The sequence below is a fragment of the Canis lupus genome, chromosome 30 (genome assembly GCF_048164855.1).
Source record: "Canis lupus baileyi chromosome 30, mCanLup2.hap1, whole genome shotgun sequence".
In the NCBI taxonomy this organism is placed as follows: Eukaryota; Metazoa; Chordata; class Mammalia; order Carnivora; family Canidae; genus Canis; species Canis lupus.
This window is the reverse complement of record NC_132867.1, coordinates 15,434,156-15,453,000: the sequence shown is the minus strand read 5'-3', so window position 1 is coordinate 15,453,000 and position 18,845 is coordinate 15,434,156. Positions and strand designations below refer to the sequence as shown.

At 34.3% G+C, this 18,845-nt stretch overlaps 1 long non-coding RNA gene across 2 annotated transcripts in view; it reads right to left on the bottom strand.

Moving 5' to 3' along the window:
- Positions 1-18,845, bottom strand: part of LOC140621477 (uncharacterized) — a 58,568-nt gene that overhangs the window by 18,075 nt on the left and 21,648 nt on the right. Inside the window, exon 3 of one of the 2 annotated variants that reach the window (XR_012021193.1) lies at positions 10,537-10,720. The exons of the other annotated variant lie outside the window; for it this stretch is intronic. This is a non-coding gene — a long non-coding RNA (uncharacterized lncRNA). Of the gene's footprint in view, positions 1-10,536; positions 10,721-18,845 lie in introns of those variants that run through there. 2 annotated transcript variants of the gene reach the window in all.

The window sequence follows — 18,845 nt, the reverse complement described above, 5'->3', positions numbered from 1 at the left end:
CTATAAAGTTACTCTCCTCACCCCTTTCCATATTCTCCTATTTAAAGAAATTACTATGTGCAGCCCACTCTTAAGGAGTGGGGAGTTATATTCCTTTCCCTAAGGGCAACGTATCTACATAAATTACTTGAAGTTCTTGTACATAGATTTGTTCCTTCTCCTACCATTATCTATTTATTCAATCATTTGTTATATTTATATTATTAATACAGTATGGACTCATGAATATTTATTTTATACTTTGGTTTATAATCCAATACTACTTTATTTTCTTGCTTAAACTGTTCCAGTTTGGGCCATGAGGAGCTCTTTTGGTTGGCTTCTATTTCCCTTTGACACATTTCCATCAATACAGATTTTGTTTATTTGTGAGCATTTCTTTATTTTCTGGCACTACAAGATGATCCAGACTCATCTTGTGTATTTTCCACTTCAGTTCTAGAATCGATAATTCTCCAGGGAGTTCTAGTTATCATGCTTTGTGCTATCAAGAAAATATGAAATACATGTTACCTTATGCACCCTAAAAATATCATTAACCTACATAGAATCAAATGCATTGAGATTTTTATAATTTATCATAATTATGTGAAAAGGGTAAAATGGGGAGGATCTGATAATAAAGGCAGTGTATACATGAAGAGACAGTAATCGTAGAAGCAAACTGGTGAGATTAGAAGAGTTTACTTACACAAACATACTGATATTTTACCCATAATGATCATAGAAATGGTAAAGGTCAGAAAAATCCACACTTCAATCCTCACACACAGATTCTGAGTTGAAACACCAAATATACTATTGAAGAAGTATGAAGGAATAAAGCTGAGGGAGTAAATCTTTATTGTGTATATTGGAATTCTACACTGTTAGCTACTAAGATTCTACCAATTCGTAGCAAATATCTAGAGACAGGAGGAAAGATAGACAAGCAAGACATACGACCACCTGGAGCTTATCAGCATTATCTGCATCCACCTCAGACTATCAAGAAAGAGGAAAAAAAAAAAAAACAACAGTAGAAATTTATGTCTGAAAACACATTAGTGGTGATATTATTAGTATTATTGTATTACATTGCTAGGGCTGCCATAACAAAATGCCACAGACTAGGTTGCTACAATAACAGAAATTTAATTTCCAACTTAATTTCCAATTTAATTTCCAACTGTTCGGAAGGGTAAAAGACCAAGATCAAGGTGATGGCAGGTTTGGTTTCTTCTGAGACCTCTCACCTTGGTTTGCAGATGGCCACCTTCTTGCTATGTCCTTCACATGGTCTTTTTTCCATGCTCATGCATCCCTGGTGTCTCTGAGTGTCCTGATTTCCTCTTCTCATAAGGAAACCAGTCAGAATGGATTAGGACACACCTTAATGGCCTCCTTTTAATTTAATCATCTCTCTAAAAGCTTGCCTCCAAATACAGTCACATCCTGAGGTACCTTGGGTTAGTGTTCCAACACTGGAGTTTTGACGAAAAACAATTCAGCCCATAATATAGTACAAACTCATTATTTTGCAGATGAGAACACCAAGATTCAGTGAAGTAAATAGATTCACCTGCAATTATAAAAATTTGGGATTCAAAGGCAATTCCTTCTCCCAGGCCACAGGTTTTTCTCCACCATACTGACTCTAGAAGAAGCTATTCTAGGATTAAAATGACAGTGCGGGACATGGAAAATTCCTTACAGTAATACTGTCATAAGTTTTATAAAACTGAGCTAGAATATACAATTCAATCCAAGAGAAGTTAACTCACAGATAATCCAAGGCACAGTCCAGTCTCATTTCGTTTTAATATTTTTAATTATGAAGTAACTCCAAAATAAAATAATACAAAATCTTTCAAACAAATTTTATTTTAAAGATTTTTTTATTTATTCATTTATGAAAGACAGAGAGAGAGGCAGGCAGAGACACAGGCAGAGGGAGAAGCAGGCTCCACGCCAGGAGCCTGATGTGGGACTCGATCTCGAGTCTCCAGGGTCACTCCCTGGGCCAAAGGCAGGCGCTAAACCACTGAGCGACCCTGGGATCCCCCAAATTTTATTTTAAATAAAAATCATGGCTACAGTAAAATTCCTACTCCCCCTCCATTTGTCATCTACTCTCCTGACCTTGGTGTATTATTCTCATGAATATTTTTGTAATTGCATTACATGTGTATATGTACATTAATAATATATACGATTGTGTGTTTTAAATTTTATATAAATAGTATCACACTATATCTTATTTTTTACTCATATTTGTGAAAAATGTACGTGTTGATATAGATTGATATATTCATTTATTTTAATCTAGAAATTATAGTACATTGCATAAATAGAACACATGTAAAGTTTATTTATATCTCTATTAGGTGACATATTTTTCCACTTCTTTATAACTAGTCTAGACTTGAATTTTTTTTCATGTGAATGTTTGGGGAAATGTTTCTAGATTGTAGACATAGATATAAAATGACAAGTTGGGGACTCTGCTCATCTTCAACTTTTCTAGAAATACCAAATTGTTCTCCCAAGTATATCAGAATGTGCACCTACCAGCAACCCCTCAGAACTCCTAGGAACTGATATCTTGCCAAGATTTGTGTTACCTGACCAATTAATTTTGCTTATCTAATGGGTATGAAATAATATTTCACTATGATTTAATTTGCACTTCAATAATTCCTATTTAGCTTAAACAGCTTTTCAGCTTACTGTCCATTGGTTAATAATTGCCCATTCGTATCCTTTGCCTATTTGTTCCAAATTGTTTATACATTTTTAAAAAAATATTTTATTCATTTATTTGAGAGAGAGAGCACAGGCAGGGGCTGAGGGGCAGAAGGAAAGGAAGAATCAGATTCCCTGCTAAGCAGAGAGCCTGATGTGGGGCTCAATCCCAGAACACTAGGATCCTGACCTGAGTCAAAGGCACAATGCTTAACCGAGCCACCCAGGCACCCCTATATTTTTTTCTTTTATTAAGATTTAGAAGTTCTTTATAGAGTTTGGATACTAATTCTTTGTTGATTATATAGTTACAAATATTATCACCCTTTTTCTCACTTCTATTTTAACTTTTTAGTGAACCCATTACTAATTTTTTTACTTGTTCCTGAGGTATAAACTAATATTGATGTGTGTAAGTTTTAAGTATACATAAATCTTTACATATTTATGTACCTATGTACCCACCACACTAATCAAGGTGTAGAACAATTCTAGCACCCCAGCAGGCTTCCTGGTGTCACCTCCCTGTCAATACTTTCTGAAAAAGTAACCAGTATTTTGACATCAGCCATAACACATCAATTTTGCTTGCTCTTATGTCATAGGATTATAAAGATACAATATCGACTCCTGCAACTCATTTCTTTTGCCAGCATTTTATTTGTGAGATTCATCCCTGTTGTGAGTAGCTATAGTTTATTCTTTACTACAATTCATTCATTCTCATGCTGGTGGCCATTTGGGTTGTGTCTAGTGATGGGAATACTAAAATCATCACTAGAAGTGCTGTAAATATTATTGAATGTGTGGATTTGCTTGGTGAGCAGAAAGTTTTACAAAGTAGTTAGCACAATTTACAGTCCCATCAGCAGTGTATGAATGTCCCAAATGCTACACACTGATGTCAACACTTGGTATGTCACTCCTTTTCATTTAGGTCACTTTGGTAGGAGAATAAAAGTATCTCATTCTGGTTTTAATGTTTGCATTTCCTTAATGATGTTGAGCATCTTTGAATATATTTACTTGTTATTCCTTTATAGTTTCCGTGTTTTTCTTGTTTACAAAAGTATTTTTGGGCGGCCCCGGTGGCTCAGCCTGTTTAGCACTGCCTTCAGCCCAGGGCGTGATCCTGGAGACCCGGGATCCAGTCCCACATCAGCTCCCTGCATGGAGCCTACTTCTCCCTCTGCCTGTGTCTCTGACACTCTCTCTCTCTGTGTTTCATGAATAAATAAATAAAATCTTAAAAAAAAAAAGTATTTTCTACTTCAGTAGCATAAGATATGTTCTTTTAAAATGTTAGTTTTCTTTTTATACTTAGTATATAGCCTACTTCCAATATACTTTTATATTGGTGAAAGATAAGTGTCTGGTTTTACATATTTCCAAAGGTATAGCTATTTAAACCAGTACCATTTACTGAATAATCCATCCTTGGTCTACTGATTTGGTAATACCTTCTTTGTCTTGATTACAACAGCTTTTAGAATAACATGTTATAATTAAAACAATGTCAGAGATAGACACCCCTGCCCCCCCAAAAAAAGATGAAGAAGAAAAGAAAGAAAAAATAAAGAACAAATCATCATTACACACGGAAACAGACCAGCATGGATCTGAGAACTGAGATCTGACTTTTGATGATCTTTATTATTCATGTTTCTATTTCATTTCACTAATTTCCTTATCTTCATTATATCCTTCCCTCTGGTTTCTATTTTTATTCTTTAACTTCTTTAGTTGAATGCCTCAATCATTATTCATCTCTCTGACTACTCTTCAAATGAATTTAAGGCTATAAATTCCCTCCACTGTTTGAGGGCATCTGGTAAGTTTTGTTATAAAATGTGCTCATTGTTATCCAGTGCTAAATATTTTCTCATTTACATCTTTATTTTTACTTTGACCCATGAAATAGTTAGAAACTTATTGTACTAATTTCCTAATGTATAAGCAATTTTGTTATAATTTTGTATTATAGATATTAATTTTAATTTATTTATTTATTTCTATTTATCTCCCTGATCAGGGAATGTTATTTGTGTAATATTGATTCATTTGTGTTTTTGAGACTTTTTTCAGTTTGAGTATATAATTAATTTTGGTACATGACACATGTTCCTGAAAAGAACATGCATTTTATAAATATTGGGTATAGCGTCTACAAAAGTCCATGGGTTTAGAAGGTTAATTGAAATATTCACATCTTTGGGGCACCTGGGTGGTGCAGTGGTTGAGCATCTGCCTTTGGCTCAGGTCATGATCCAGGAGTCCTGGGATCAAGTCCCACATCGGGCTCCCTGCAGGGAGCCTGCTTCTCCCTCTGCCTGTGTCTCTGCTTCTTTCTGTGTGTCTCTCATGAATAAATAGATAAAATCTTTTTAAAAAATGAAATGTTCATTGGCTTAATATATTTATTAACTCATATTCACTAAGAATACAGCCTCAAAATACAGTCTTATTAATATTTCATTGGCTTAATCTATTTATTAACTGAAGGGGGTTTAAAAATTCCTCATTATATTTGAAACAAAAGTGGACACAAAATACCTCTATTTTGAGGCTGTATTCTTAGTGCATATGAGTTTAAATTTGTTGTATCCTTTGGGTGAATTGTTTCTTTCACCTACCTGTTGTTAGAAACAAATGAAGCATTTTTCCCCCTAAAAGTTCTATTTGGTTCTTGGGAAAAAAAAAAAAAAAAAGCATTCCCTTCTTAATGCTTTAGTTTCTTCTTTTATGTCTTAAAAAAAATTTCAATCTTTTCAGCTGTTCTATTATACAAAGTTCTGGAGGTTCTATTCTTCCTGTTCGTTATCTCTTCTTTTTTGTCATTTTTGTGTGGATTCCTGTATGATGTGGATTATGTAGTCTAATTCCACTATGATTTTACAAAGGCTTCTTCTGCAAGATATTCAAGAGTATCCCAGCTAGGGACCATCTTCTATGCTAATCTCTCAGTTTGCAGTTTCAATTTAATCTGACTTGCAAGAGGAAGAACTAGGAGTTTCGATTTCCCAGAAAAGACCACTGTTGTGTTTTACTTTTCCTGGGTTCCAGTTACAGAAAGCCTCCTTATTGCTGGAGATGGATTTTTTTTCTCCTTAGTATATTATTTCTCTCAATAGCATAGCCCTTCAGGGATGTTGGCTTTTGTATTGATCTTGGCTCCAAAGGCTGTCAAATCCCAGGCCTGAAATTCAGCCCCTACATGAGACTTAAAATACAACTCCAGGGCTGAGACCTCCATAAACAGCGTGGTGAATTAATGCACTTAGCACTCCTGGGACCAGCTGCCTCTTCATTTTTGGCACTTTGGCATTTCCCTTTCTTCTTCTGAACTCATTGGTGCATTTAAAATTTATTACATTTTATCCATGTTTGCACCAGGAGGATCATCACACCTTTGTTTGCTTTCATCGGGCATCCCACTGGAAGCATCCTGTATAACTTAAACATCCTGTATAACTTGTATATGGAAATTTAACAGCTATTAATTCCCTGTTTCCACATTGGACTTCAGACTATTAATACTTTGAGAAGACACTTCAGATGGAGGCAAAGAACAAAAACTTGGGGAAATCATAAAAAAAAATATTTTGCAAATGATGTAAAATAGGAAAAGTGTTCAAAATGTGTTCTGTCCAATATTGCCTTCACACTTAAAGTAGTACAAATATTGGACTCATTTCAATACATTTACATATATATTAATTATGCACATGGGATAGAAACATATAATTACACATTACTGGTTCTGTTTGCCCTATTTAATTGCTTTCAAGTATAACATATATAACATGATATGTGTTCTGTGATTTCATTTTACCATGTTTCTAGAACACACCAATTTTTTAAATAAAATGAAATATTATAGGAAATACACATGCAAAAATAAGTGAAAATAAAAAAAATAAGTGAAAATAGAAGCAGCTGGGTGGCTCAGTTGCTTAACTGTCTGACTCTTCATTTCGGCTCAGGTCATAATCTCAAGGTTATGAGATGGAGCTCTGAGTTGGATTCCATGCTGGGTGTGGAGCCACTTAAGATTCTCTATTTCCTTCTCCCTCTGCCCCCCTTCTCTTAAAAAAAAGGAGTGAAAATCAATCTCATTTTTTCATTACATTAATTACAATATCTCAAAAGATTAATATGATTTTATTCTCCTGCAGTGTATAATTAGGGAAGATATGAAAGGAGGAGAGTAATTTTTCTGGGATGGTGGAGAGTAATTTTTCTGGGATGGTAGACTTTCTATCTTGCTTCCAGGCAGACAAAGAAATATAAGGCCCAAATGAGATCCCAGTCACTCTTAGATTTGAGACCTAGTCATTTCTGTCATTCTTAAATCTCTTTGAGTATGCTGCAACAATTTACTAGACTGTTTAAATCACCATGTGTTAGCCCATGTTGCATTTTGCAAGAAAAAGAATATTTTTTTCAAAATTACTGAATAGTTTGTTTTATAATGTGCTTTGAGCCTCACATAAGGAAGATGGTATGATTCTTGATTCCTTTTTCTATTACAAGTACTAAGATTTCCAGTAATCCATAGGTAAACTCCAACCCAGTTCTTCCATATATCTGACAAACAATGGTAGGGAGTTAGCTAACTGGCCTATAAAATTCATCCCCCTGACCTTATTAACACTGTACTCCCACTTCAAAATATGCTCGGTTGTGACTTCTGGAACAACTCATGGTACACTAAGGAAATCTGTGTGAACTAGATCATTCTCAGATGGCCAGGGAAAGCAAGAAGGCTCAAAATCACATTTAGTCCAAACAAATCATTCTTTGCACTAATCAGACACCAAGACAACTATAGGCCCCACGTCAACACAGGCAAGGGTGACATTTAGATGAGGTATTGCAGTGGATAATAGTTTGTACTGCCTTTAAAAAACCATTTGACAAATATCAGCATAATCCCACATGCATTATCAGATCATCTCAAGCTCTTTTCAGATGTGTTCTCAAGACCAGATCATATTTCAAAAAAACTGATTTCAGGTTAGATGCTAGAAAATTAGCAATCTTTATAAATGGAAATTTATCATTACTATCTAATGCTTTTATAATAAAATTTGCCTAAAATGCTTAACACATTTTACAAATGTTTTTATTCATTTTTCCCAGGCTTCTACAAATTCAATAAACAGTATGATTGTGTCTCCTTCAAAGAGAAGTAATGTAAATTCATGAATGAAGCAAAGAGATTAGAAACACACAAATTTCCCAATTATTTCAAATCAAATGACAATCATTCTTATTCAATGATTCTGAAATTATTTCATAGCACAGCCCACATGACTTAAATCCTCTGTACCTATTTATATTGGCACATATACACAAAAAACAAATGACAAAGAGAAGGGAATAGTTATAATTCTAAAAGATTTCTCTCTCTCTCCTCTCTCTCCCTCTCTCTCTCTCTCTCTCTCTCTCTCTCACACACACACACACACACACACACACACACACAACCACTCCTCCGTCTCCCCCAAAGATTAACTGGAACTGATAAGTGATAGGAGACCTAGTATAGAAGTCATGAGAAAAGGAAGAGGAAATTTTTTTTTTTAAGAGGAAACTTTTTTTTTTTAAATATTTTATTTACTTGAGAGAGTGAGAGCAAGTATGTGCGGACAGGAGAGGGAGGGCAGAGGAAGAGAGAGACACAGGTTCCAGGCTAAGCTGGAAGCCCAACCCAGGGCTGGATCCCAGGACCCAGAGATCATGACCTGAGCTAAAGGCAGCCACTTACCCGGCTGAGCCACCCAGGCACTCCAGGAACAGGAAACTATTAGGGAGAACAAAAAGCTATTGGGAAATTTTAGGAAAGTACTTAGTTCTACTAAGAATGAGTGTTTCCAGGGCCGCCTGGGCAGCCCAGTCAGTTAAGTGGCTGGCTTTTGATTTTGGTTCAAGTCATGATCTCAGGGTTCTGGTATAGAGAGCCCTATGTTGTCTTGGGCTCCAGGCTCCTCCTTTCAGAGCCTACTTGAGGATTCTCTCTCCCTCTTCCCTGCCCTTCCCTCTCCCTTTTCTCCTCTCTCCCACTCACCCACTCACTCCTCCCCATTCAATGTGCTCTTGATCTTTCAATAAATGAATAAATCTTAAAAAAAAAAATAGTGTTTCTGAACACATAAAAAATGCATATTTGTGGCTGTGTGTGTATTTACAAGAAAGGATTAATATATACTATTTTTAATTTAGCTTAATTTGTATATCATGATCATCTTTCAATGTCAAGAAATAGTTCTTTTACAATTTCATTTTTAATTGTTCATTTGTATTCTATTAGATTGATGTGGCATAAATATAATTAATCCATTAATCCTCCTTGCTGGATATTTCAATTTCAAAGTAGTCTAGTGGTCTCTTTTACATTTTTGGTCTTCTAAGTTTCGTTTCTTCTCCCCAACAGCACCCTAATTATTAGTGAAGTAACTCTTTTCCATTGTTTTAAGCCTGGGGGAGATCTTAGAGACTGCTTTCTATCATAGGAGCCAAAGGAAATAAATGATCTCTTCTGGTTCAACAGCCAGGTGTTGACAAGTAACCTAAATTTGGCCAGCTGGAGGCCTTCTCCTGGGATTTTGAGTGTTTTGAGTAGTATAGAAAGAAAATGTTAGAGATTGCTCATCCCAACAGGGGATGTGCTAAAGTTGTGAGGGCACCTGAACCAGATCTACTAGCTTCAGGTCAGTGTTCTTTCCTCTTCCTTCCTGATGACTTGATGCTTTCCATTATTCTGGAGACTCCCAGGAAGCCTCATAATAAATAAATGTCCATGAAAGTCTGATTCTGTAGCATTAACTAAGAATTTCAATACAATAAAAATCTTTAAGAAAAACCTTAGGGATATATTTTTCACTTATCCATTATTATTTCTTTAACTCATATAGGTTCTAATCCAAAAGTATACAAAACTTTAATTAAAAAAAATTAATTCTCCAAAAATATAGCATAGAGGTCAGGAATGCTAGACAACTTCCTACTGTACAACCCAGTGCAACCCAGTGAGGCCTCTGGGCCTTAGTTTATTCACTTATGAGATTAATCATAGCACAAATTAGAGCTATGGTGAGGACAAAATGAGAATATATACTAAGCTTAGCACATACTAAACTATCAATAAATGTTAGATTTTTATTGGAAAGAATGTACAAATTATGCTCTCACTGGCAATGTATGGGTGTACTCATTCATTCCTCTGCTTTCACTTGGCTCTCCCTTGGTCCCCTTTATCCATTCCTGTATATCTGCTCTATAATTTAAATTTTGGCAGGGGAATTTTGCATAATTATGTGCTTCATCTTGACCCTCCCTTTAACTCAGTATAGATTATACAAAAGACAGACCAAACTTAGGAATCCCTCAATAGATATCATCAGATTGTTTTAGAAAATTTTAAGAAAAAGAATATAATTGAAACATCGCCATATTGTCAGTTATTATTTAACTTTTAGTTAAATTTTTAAAAAACTATCAAACTTACCATTACGTAGTTTACTATATTTTGACTTAATTACATATGTAGAGGTGTGATATCATAATCTTTTCAGTGCTAATGGCTTCTAAAGATCTTCATCTAGCACTCATCCTGAAAGATGGTGCATGATAAACTTAGAGAAGGAAGGTAAAAGTCAGGCACTAAAAAATAATGTTGGATAAAGCATTTTAAGGAAAATAAAAAGCAGCACCATGATTAACAATACAAGATTTTAAGAATTTCTTCACATAGCATGGAAGAAGAAAGGAAATTTAAACGTAAAAACGGAAGAGAATTTACTTACATGTAAAATAGGATCAATGTAAGAAATGCCTCCAGAATCTCAACTGCATTGTGTAACAGAGACACCTGCTGGTTAATATATATTTCACCGTTCAAATTCTCAAATAACATCAGTTCTTTCTATATCCTGTTCCCCCAGATAGTCTCTAAACTACTGAAAATTCACAGCATGAACATGATGATAGATTCCTATAAAAAGATAATTAAATCAATGGAGTGTATTTTTCACTTTGAATCTAGGGAAAAATCTGTGCAACAACTGTGCTAATGCCATTCTAATATAATTACATTAAGCCTGCTTTGTGTAATGTAATAATGCTGCTAAAAGTTAAAGTATACCATACAACTCTCCTTTAACAGAAAAAAATAACTAGCATTTGGTTTTTGAAAGTACATAATAATAGTATGGTTAATGATAAAAATAAAAATGATAAAAGAAGTATATCTAAGATACCAAGTTAGGATTTTGTCTTAGAAAAAGAATGTAAGCCATGGTTATGTAGAATATTAAAATCTTACCTTCTAATATATTAAATCAGTAAAAGAAACTGCTTTATTTTCTCTCACTGCTATAAAATTCCCAAGATAAATGTGTCTATATCAACTATAGTGATACCTAAAAAGTGTTGGACATAAACATTAATCAGCTGATTGTGACTGATAAAATGGGACTCCTATTCCTAAGAGAACTTTAACTCAGTTAAAATATATTTTTTTAATTCAGAATAATTAAGATCATATGTGTAAATATACTTTTGGCAAACAAAATATAATTTGCATTTTCCTTAGCTCCTTCAAATTTCTTGCTTTGTAAACAAAGATATAAAAATTATTTGAAAACCAAGAATTATATTCAGAGTCTAAAACTGCACATAGCATAAATTAACTCAGTTAAATATTGTTTATAGCTAAATTCACAATGTAAGTAAATATTAAAAGTGCTAATTTATAATCAATTGGTTCATTAATTGACATTTATTAATCCTCTGTGTTCAAGAGATTGTAAGAGATGTAGAACTGTAAGATAGTCTATTTTCAAGGACCTCACATTGTAACTGGATAGACTACTTTATTTCACATGAACTGCTGTGTGATAAAGTCAGTATTTAATTATGAGCTAAATCAAGTGATGATGACCCAAAGTCATGTAAAAGATCCCCGCAAAATGTTAGAATAGTTAGAGGCTAGGGATCCCTGGGTGGTGCAGCGGTTTGGCGCCTGCCTTTGGCCCAGGGCGCGATCCTGGAGACCTGGGATCAAATCCCACATCGGGCTCCCGGTGCATGGAGCCTGCTTCTCCCTCTGCCTGTGTCTCTGCCTCTCTCTCTCTCTCTCTGTGACTATCATAAATAAATAAAAATTAAAAAAAAAAGTTAGAGGCTAGTAGGGAAACGTTTATGGTGGAAATGAACACTGAACAGTTACTGAATTTGAGTAGGTGGAAGTCTTAGTGAAAGTTGTTGCCACCCAACAAAGAGAACAACATGAGTAATGGGAAGGGAGAAAATCCTGGTAAGAATGTGTGGGCAGAGTGGGTCTCCCTAAAGCAGAGAATGGAATTGCAGAATGGTAAGAAATACTTGACTTGAAAGTATGGGGCCAGTATAGGGAGATTTTTGAAAGCTTGGCAGAAAGTTTAGATCTGATGCAACAGGACACAGAAAGATGAGATTTGATAAATTCAAAGAGAATGACTTGATAAATTTACTGTTTAGGGAAGATTAGTTTGGCAGGAATCTTCACCATAAGTGGTCTAAAATAGATTGGCTCCACTTGAGTTACTTTGCTAATAATATTTGGATTCAAACTTCAGCTACAGGAGAGCAGTTCATATATAACTTCATACATTCTATATGATGATTAAATTATTTACTTGGTATCTATGCCAATAATAAATGAGGAAGAAAGTTAAGCAATAAATTTGATTCATATTGATGACCAGCCTAGTAAATGAGATTCCCATGCTCACTCTCTTCTACTTCTCTTGCTCTACACCCTGATTGAAAGATAAATACTGCTTAGGAGAAAGCAATAATTATCATTGTCCTTTTATTATCTAATTCTTTTTAGGAAAAAAGCAGATTTGTCCTGAATTATATAAGACTCTAGTAAGTATATACCAGTAATTGCAATAGGGAATATATGCAACTATTAATGAATGCCTAATATTTAACAATATTATCTTGCTTCATTCTCACAATGGCTCTGCAAAGAAGGGATTCTGATCTTCATTTTTGCAGCTGGGTTGTCTGAGGCTCACAGAGTCTGGAAGAGCTTCCCCTAGATTGTGTACTGGGATGTGAAGTCAGGTCTGCCTCGCTCCAAAGATCACTCTCTCAGTATCATTCTACTCAGTCTTTCTGGCGAGGACACTGCTTGAAGCATTGAAATGATTCCTGTCCCTGCCTCATCCTCATAAAGCTAAACATCAAAATTAAAGGCCATTTCAAACCACATCCAAATTGTGGCATGCCAAAATGTTAGTGACTACTACCACAGTAATCATGGAAAGTATGAGTTTTGATAGCAAGGTCTGGCTAAGAACTTAAGTGTCAGACTTTCATTTCATTATTTCAAATTTAATTTGAAGTATCCTAGAGTCCTAATGAAGCTTGACATTGAGTAACAGGTAACATGATAATCTAGTTTTGTTTGTTTCAGATACTTAGTTTTGGGGTATCATTCAGGCATACCTACATTCTAGCTTGTTTTTTAAAAAGTTCTTAAACCATTGACATTGAGATTTTCTTGACTGCTCCTCTCATTCAGCATGGTTTCACTATTATTGATTAGTATAACTTTATTTAGAGAGCAAATAATTTCTGATTTATAGTTTTTAAATAAAACAGAAAGAAGGTTAAGGGGTGCTAGCTATCTAGGTACACAGTTCTTTCCAATTTCGGTAATAATGTACAATAAAAAGAGAGGAAGTGCATCTGGGTCAATTGGTTTTAATGACAGAAGCTAAAGTGTTTGGTCACTTTCACTGACCCTAACTCCCAAGTATAAATTACCATTCAAAGGTCATCATTCAATTCAAAATATGACATTTTTGGCTCAAGAGTTTTAAGATTGCAACATAAGAAATCTGGACACATAATTCTGGAAGAATTGTATATTAGGTACATTACAGCATCTTCTCACTAGGAAAATAAGTAGGGGAGTTTCCATAAAACATTGTTTTTATTGCATGCTAGTTTCCTGAAAATTTGAGGAAAATGTCTATCATATAGTTGGAATCAGATGGTATGTAATTTGTTCAAATTGACTGCTTTCACTTAGTAATAGGCATTTAAAGTTCCTTCACATCTTTTCATGGTTTGATAGCTCCTTTCTTTTTAACACTGAATAATATTCCATTGTCTGGCTGTACCACAATTTATTTATACATTCACCTACTGAAGGACATCTTGGCTGCTTCCAAGTTTTATTAATTATGAATAAAGCTGCTATAAACATTCATGTGCAGGTGTGGATGTAAGTTTTCAACTCCTATAGGTAACTATCAAGGAACCTGATTGCTGGATTATATGATAAGATTATGTTCAGTTTTGCTAGAAACTGTGAAACTGTCTTCCAAAGTAACTGTATAATTTTTCATTCCCGCTAGCAATGAATGAGAGTTCCTTGTTGCTCCACATCCTCACCAACTTTTGGTGGTGTCAATGTTCTGGATTTTGGCCATTCTAGTAAGTTAGAGTGGTATCACATGGTTGTTTAATGTGCATTGCCCTGATGACACATGACATACATCATCTTTTCATATAATTATTTGGCATCTGTGTATCTTCTTTGTTGAGGTGTCTGTTAAGTCTTTGGCTCATTTTTTAATCTGGTTTTTTTTTTTTTTTTTTTATTATTGAGTTTTAAGAGCCCTTGGCGTATTTTGGATAACAATCCTTTATCAGATGTGTCTTTTGCAAATATTTTCTCCTAGTCTTTGGCTTGTCTTTTCATTCTCTTGATACTGTCTTTTGCAGAACAGAAGTTTTTATTTTTAATGAAGTCCAGCTTATCAATTATTTCTTTCATAGATTGTGCGCCTTCAGTGTTGTATATAAAAGGTCATATCCATACCCAAGGTTCATCTAGGTTTTCTCATATGTCATCTCCTAGTTTTACAGTTTAGTGTTTTACATTTAGATCACTGATCCATTTGTAGTTAATTTTTGTGAAAGATGTAAGTTTGTATCTCTATTCATTTTTTTGCATGTGGATTTCCAATTATTTCAGCACCATTTGCTGAAAAGACTACTTGGCTCCATTGTATTGACTCTGTCCCTTTGACAAAGATCAATTGACTATATTTATTTGTGTCAGTTTCTGAGCTCTTTACTCTGTTCCATTGATCTATTTATCCTTTCACAATATTACACTGTCTTCATTAGTGCAGCTTTATAGTAGATCTTAAAATTGGATAGCTTCAGTTCTCCAACTTTGTTTTTTTTCTGTCAATATTATGTTAACTATTCCTGGTCTTTTGTCTCTCCATATAAACTTTAGAATCAGTTTGTTAATATCCACAAAATAACTTCCTGGGATTTTGATTGCAATTGTATTGAATCTACAGGTCAATTGGTATCTCTAGATAATATTGATCTTCCTATTCATGATTATAAAATATCTCTCTATTTAGTTCTTTGATTTCATTCAATTGGAGTTTGTAGTTTTCTTAATATAGACCTTGTACATATTTTGTTAGATTTAGACCTAAGTATTTGCTAATGTAAATTGTATTGTTTTTATTCCAAATTCTACTTGTTCATTGTTGATACATAGGAAAGTAATTGATTTTTGCATATTAACCTTAAATCCTGCAAATATGCTATAATCCCTTATTAGTTCCAGAAACTTTTTATTGTTGTTGTTAATTCTTTTAGGTTTTCTGCATAAATTATCATATCATCTATGAAGAAGACAGTTTTATTTCTTCCTTCCCAATCTCTATACTGTTTACTTCCTTTTCTAATTGCATTGGCTAGGACTTTCAATACAATGTTGAAAATGATGGGACACCTGGGTGGCTCAGTGGTTGAGCATCTGCCTTTGGCTCAGGGCATAGTCCTGCAGTCCCAGGATCAAGTCCCACATCAGGCTCCCCACGAGGAGCCTGCTTCTCCCTCTGCTTGTGTCTCTGCCTCTCTCTGTGTGTCTCTCATGAATAAATTTAAAAAAAAAGAAAAGAAAATGAGTGATGAAAAGGGACATCCCTGCCTTGTATCTGATCTTGGTGTTAGCCTGAGATTTTTTGTAGATATTCTGTATCAAATTGAGGAAGTTCTCTTCTATTGCTAGTTTACTGTGTTTTTTCTTTCTTTTTCATGAATAGGTATTAGAAAGCTTTTTGTCAAATGCTTTTTCTGCCTCTATTGATATGATCATGTGTTTTTTTCCTGTAAACTGTTGATGTGATGGATTTAATTAACTGATTTTCAAATGTTAAACCAGCCTTGCACACCTGGGACAAATGCCACTTGGTCATGGTGTATACTTCTTTCTATTCATTGTTGGATCTGATTTGCTACTATTGTGCTGAGGATTTTTGCATCTATGCTCCTGAGAGACATTAGTATTTAGTTTTCTTTTCTTGTAATATCTTTAGGTTTTGCATTAGGGTAATGTTGACCTCATAGAATGATTTAAGAGTATTCCCTCTGTTTGCATACTCTGAAAGACACTATAGGGAAAACTGACATAATTTCCTCCTTAAATGTTTGGCAGAATTTACCAGTGAAACCATCTGGGCCTGTTGTTTTCTGGTTTTGAAGGTTATTGACTATCTATCCAATTCCTTTAATAGATATAGATCTAGTCAGATTGTCTATTTTTCTTGTGTGAGTTTTGGTAAATGTGTCTTTCAAGAAATTTACCCATTTCATGTAGGCTATAAGATTTGTGGACATAAAACTATTTATAGTAGTCTTCTTGATCTTTTTAATGTCTATTGGGTTGGTAGTAGTGTCTCCTCTTTCGTTTCTGATATTAGCAACCCCTTCTCTCTCTCTCTCTCTCTCTCTCTTGCCTCCTGCTACCCCCTACTCTTTTCTAATCAGCCTGGCTATAGGCTTATTTATTTTATTGTCTTTTTGAAAAACTAGCTTTGGGGTTTATTTCTTTTCACTATTGATTTCTGTTGTAATTTGTACTTTATTTTTTTCTGTATATTTTTTATTTTGTTTTCTGCTTTCCTATGGTGGAAACTTAGATATTTTTTTTAAATATCTTTCTTTTCTAATATATGCATTCAATCCTATAAATCTCCCTTTAAGCATTGCTCTCACTGCATCTCACAAATTTTGTAAGATATATTTACATTTTCATTTAGTTCCAAATAATTTTATATTTCTCTGGAGATTTCATCTTTTTTTATATAAAGATTTTATTTATTCATGAGACACAGAGAGAAAGGCCGAGACATAGGCAGAGGGAGAAGGATGCTCCCTGCAGTGAGGGTCAGCCTGATGCAGAACTTGATCCCAGGACCCCAGGATCATGACCTGAGCCAAAGGCAGATGCTCAACCACTGAGCCACCCAGATGCCCCGAGATTTCATCTTTGATCCATGTGTTATGTAGAAGTGCATTGTTTAATCTTTATGTATTTTGGGATTTTCCAGTTATCTTTCCATTGTTGATTTCTAGTTTAACTCCATTCCATTCACTGTGGTCTGAGAACAGATATTGTATGGTTTCTACTCTTTTAAATTTGTTAGTGTGTTTTATGGCCCAGAATGGGTCTACCTTGGTGAATGTTTCACGTATGCTTGCAAAGAATGTGTAAGCTGCTGTGGTTTGAAGCAATTTCTAGATGTCAATTATATTTAGTTGTTGATGGTACTGTTATGTTCAAGTATGTCCTTACCGATTTTTTTTGCTTGCTGGATCTGGCTATTTCTGAGAGAGGCAGTTTTTGCTTCATGGATTTTGACACTGTATTGTTAGGCACATAAATGTTAAGGATTGCTATGTCTTCTTCAATAATTGATACCCATATAATGCTTTTGTTTACCCCTAACTTTCCTTGCTTTAAAGTTTTCTCTTTATGAAATTAATATAGCTACTTGTGTTTTCTTTTGATTAATGTTAGCAAGGTGTATTTTTTCTCCATCCACTTACTCTTATTCTATATATGTCTTTATATTTAAATTAGGTTTCTAGTAGAAAACATATAATTGTGTCTTCCTTTTTGATCTGACAATTTTTGTCTTTTAATTAGTGCACTGAGGCCACTGATGCTCAACATGATTATTGATATACAGACATACCTCATTTTATTGTGCCTTACTCTATTGCGCTTTGCAGATATTGGATTGTTTTTACAAATTAAAGGTTTGTGCTAACTGCATAGAGCATGATTATCAGTGTCATTTTTCCAACAGTCTTTGCTCAATTTGTGTCTCTGTGTCACATTTTGGTAATTTTTGCAATATTTCAAACTTTTTCATTATTGTTATGTTTGTTATGGTGATCTGTGATAAGTGATTACAACTCACTGAAAGCTCAGAAGATGGTTAATAATTTTTAGCAATTTAAAAATTTTAAATTAAACTATATATTTTGGGTTTTTTTTAGATGTAATGTTATTGGACCCTTAAAAGACTACATATAGTGCAAACACAACTTGTATATAAGCTAACAAATTAAAAATTCATTTAATTCAGTTTATTGCAATACTCACTTTATTGCAGTAGTCTGAAATCAAATCTGCAATATTCGAGGTATGCCTGTAGTTGGATTAATATCTGCCATATTTGTTACTGTTTTCTATGTACTGTTCTTTTTTTATTTTTATTTTTGTTTTCTATTCTTTCCACACTTTACATGGTTTTATTTTTCCCCTTTTATGTTTTTTTTAAAGATTTTATTTATTTATTCATGAGAGACACACACACACACACACACACACAGAGAGAGAGGCAGAGACATAGGCAGAAGGAGAAGCAGGCTCCACACAAGGAGCCCCAGGTGGGACTTGATCCCAGGATGCCAGGATCATGCCTTGAGCCAAAGGCAGATGTTCAACCGCTGAGCCACCCAGGCATCCTCCCTTTTATGGTTTTAATTGAGCATTTTATATGATTCCATTTTCTCTTCTGCCTCTGCTTAACAGTTATACTTCTTTCTTTACTTCTTTTAGTGGTTTCCCTACAGTTTGCAGTATGCATTTGTAACTAATCCAAATTCACTTTCAAATAACTATCAAAGTACAGGTATTGTGAGTACTTTATAATAAAAAATAATCATGATTCTTCCCTCTTATCTCTTGTATCATTGCTATATTCATTTTACTTATATATAAATGTGCATAAGTTTAT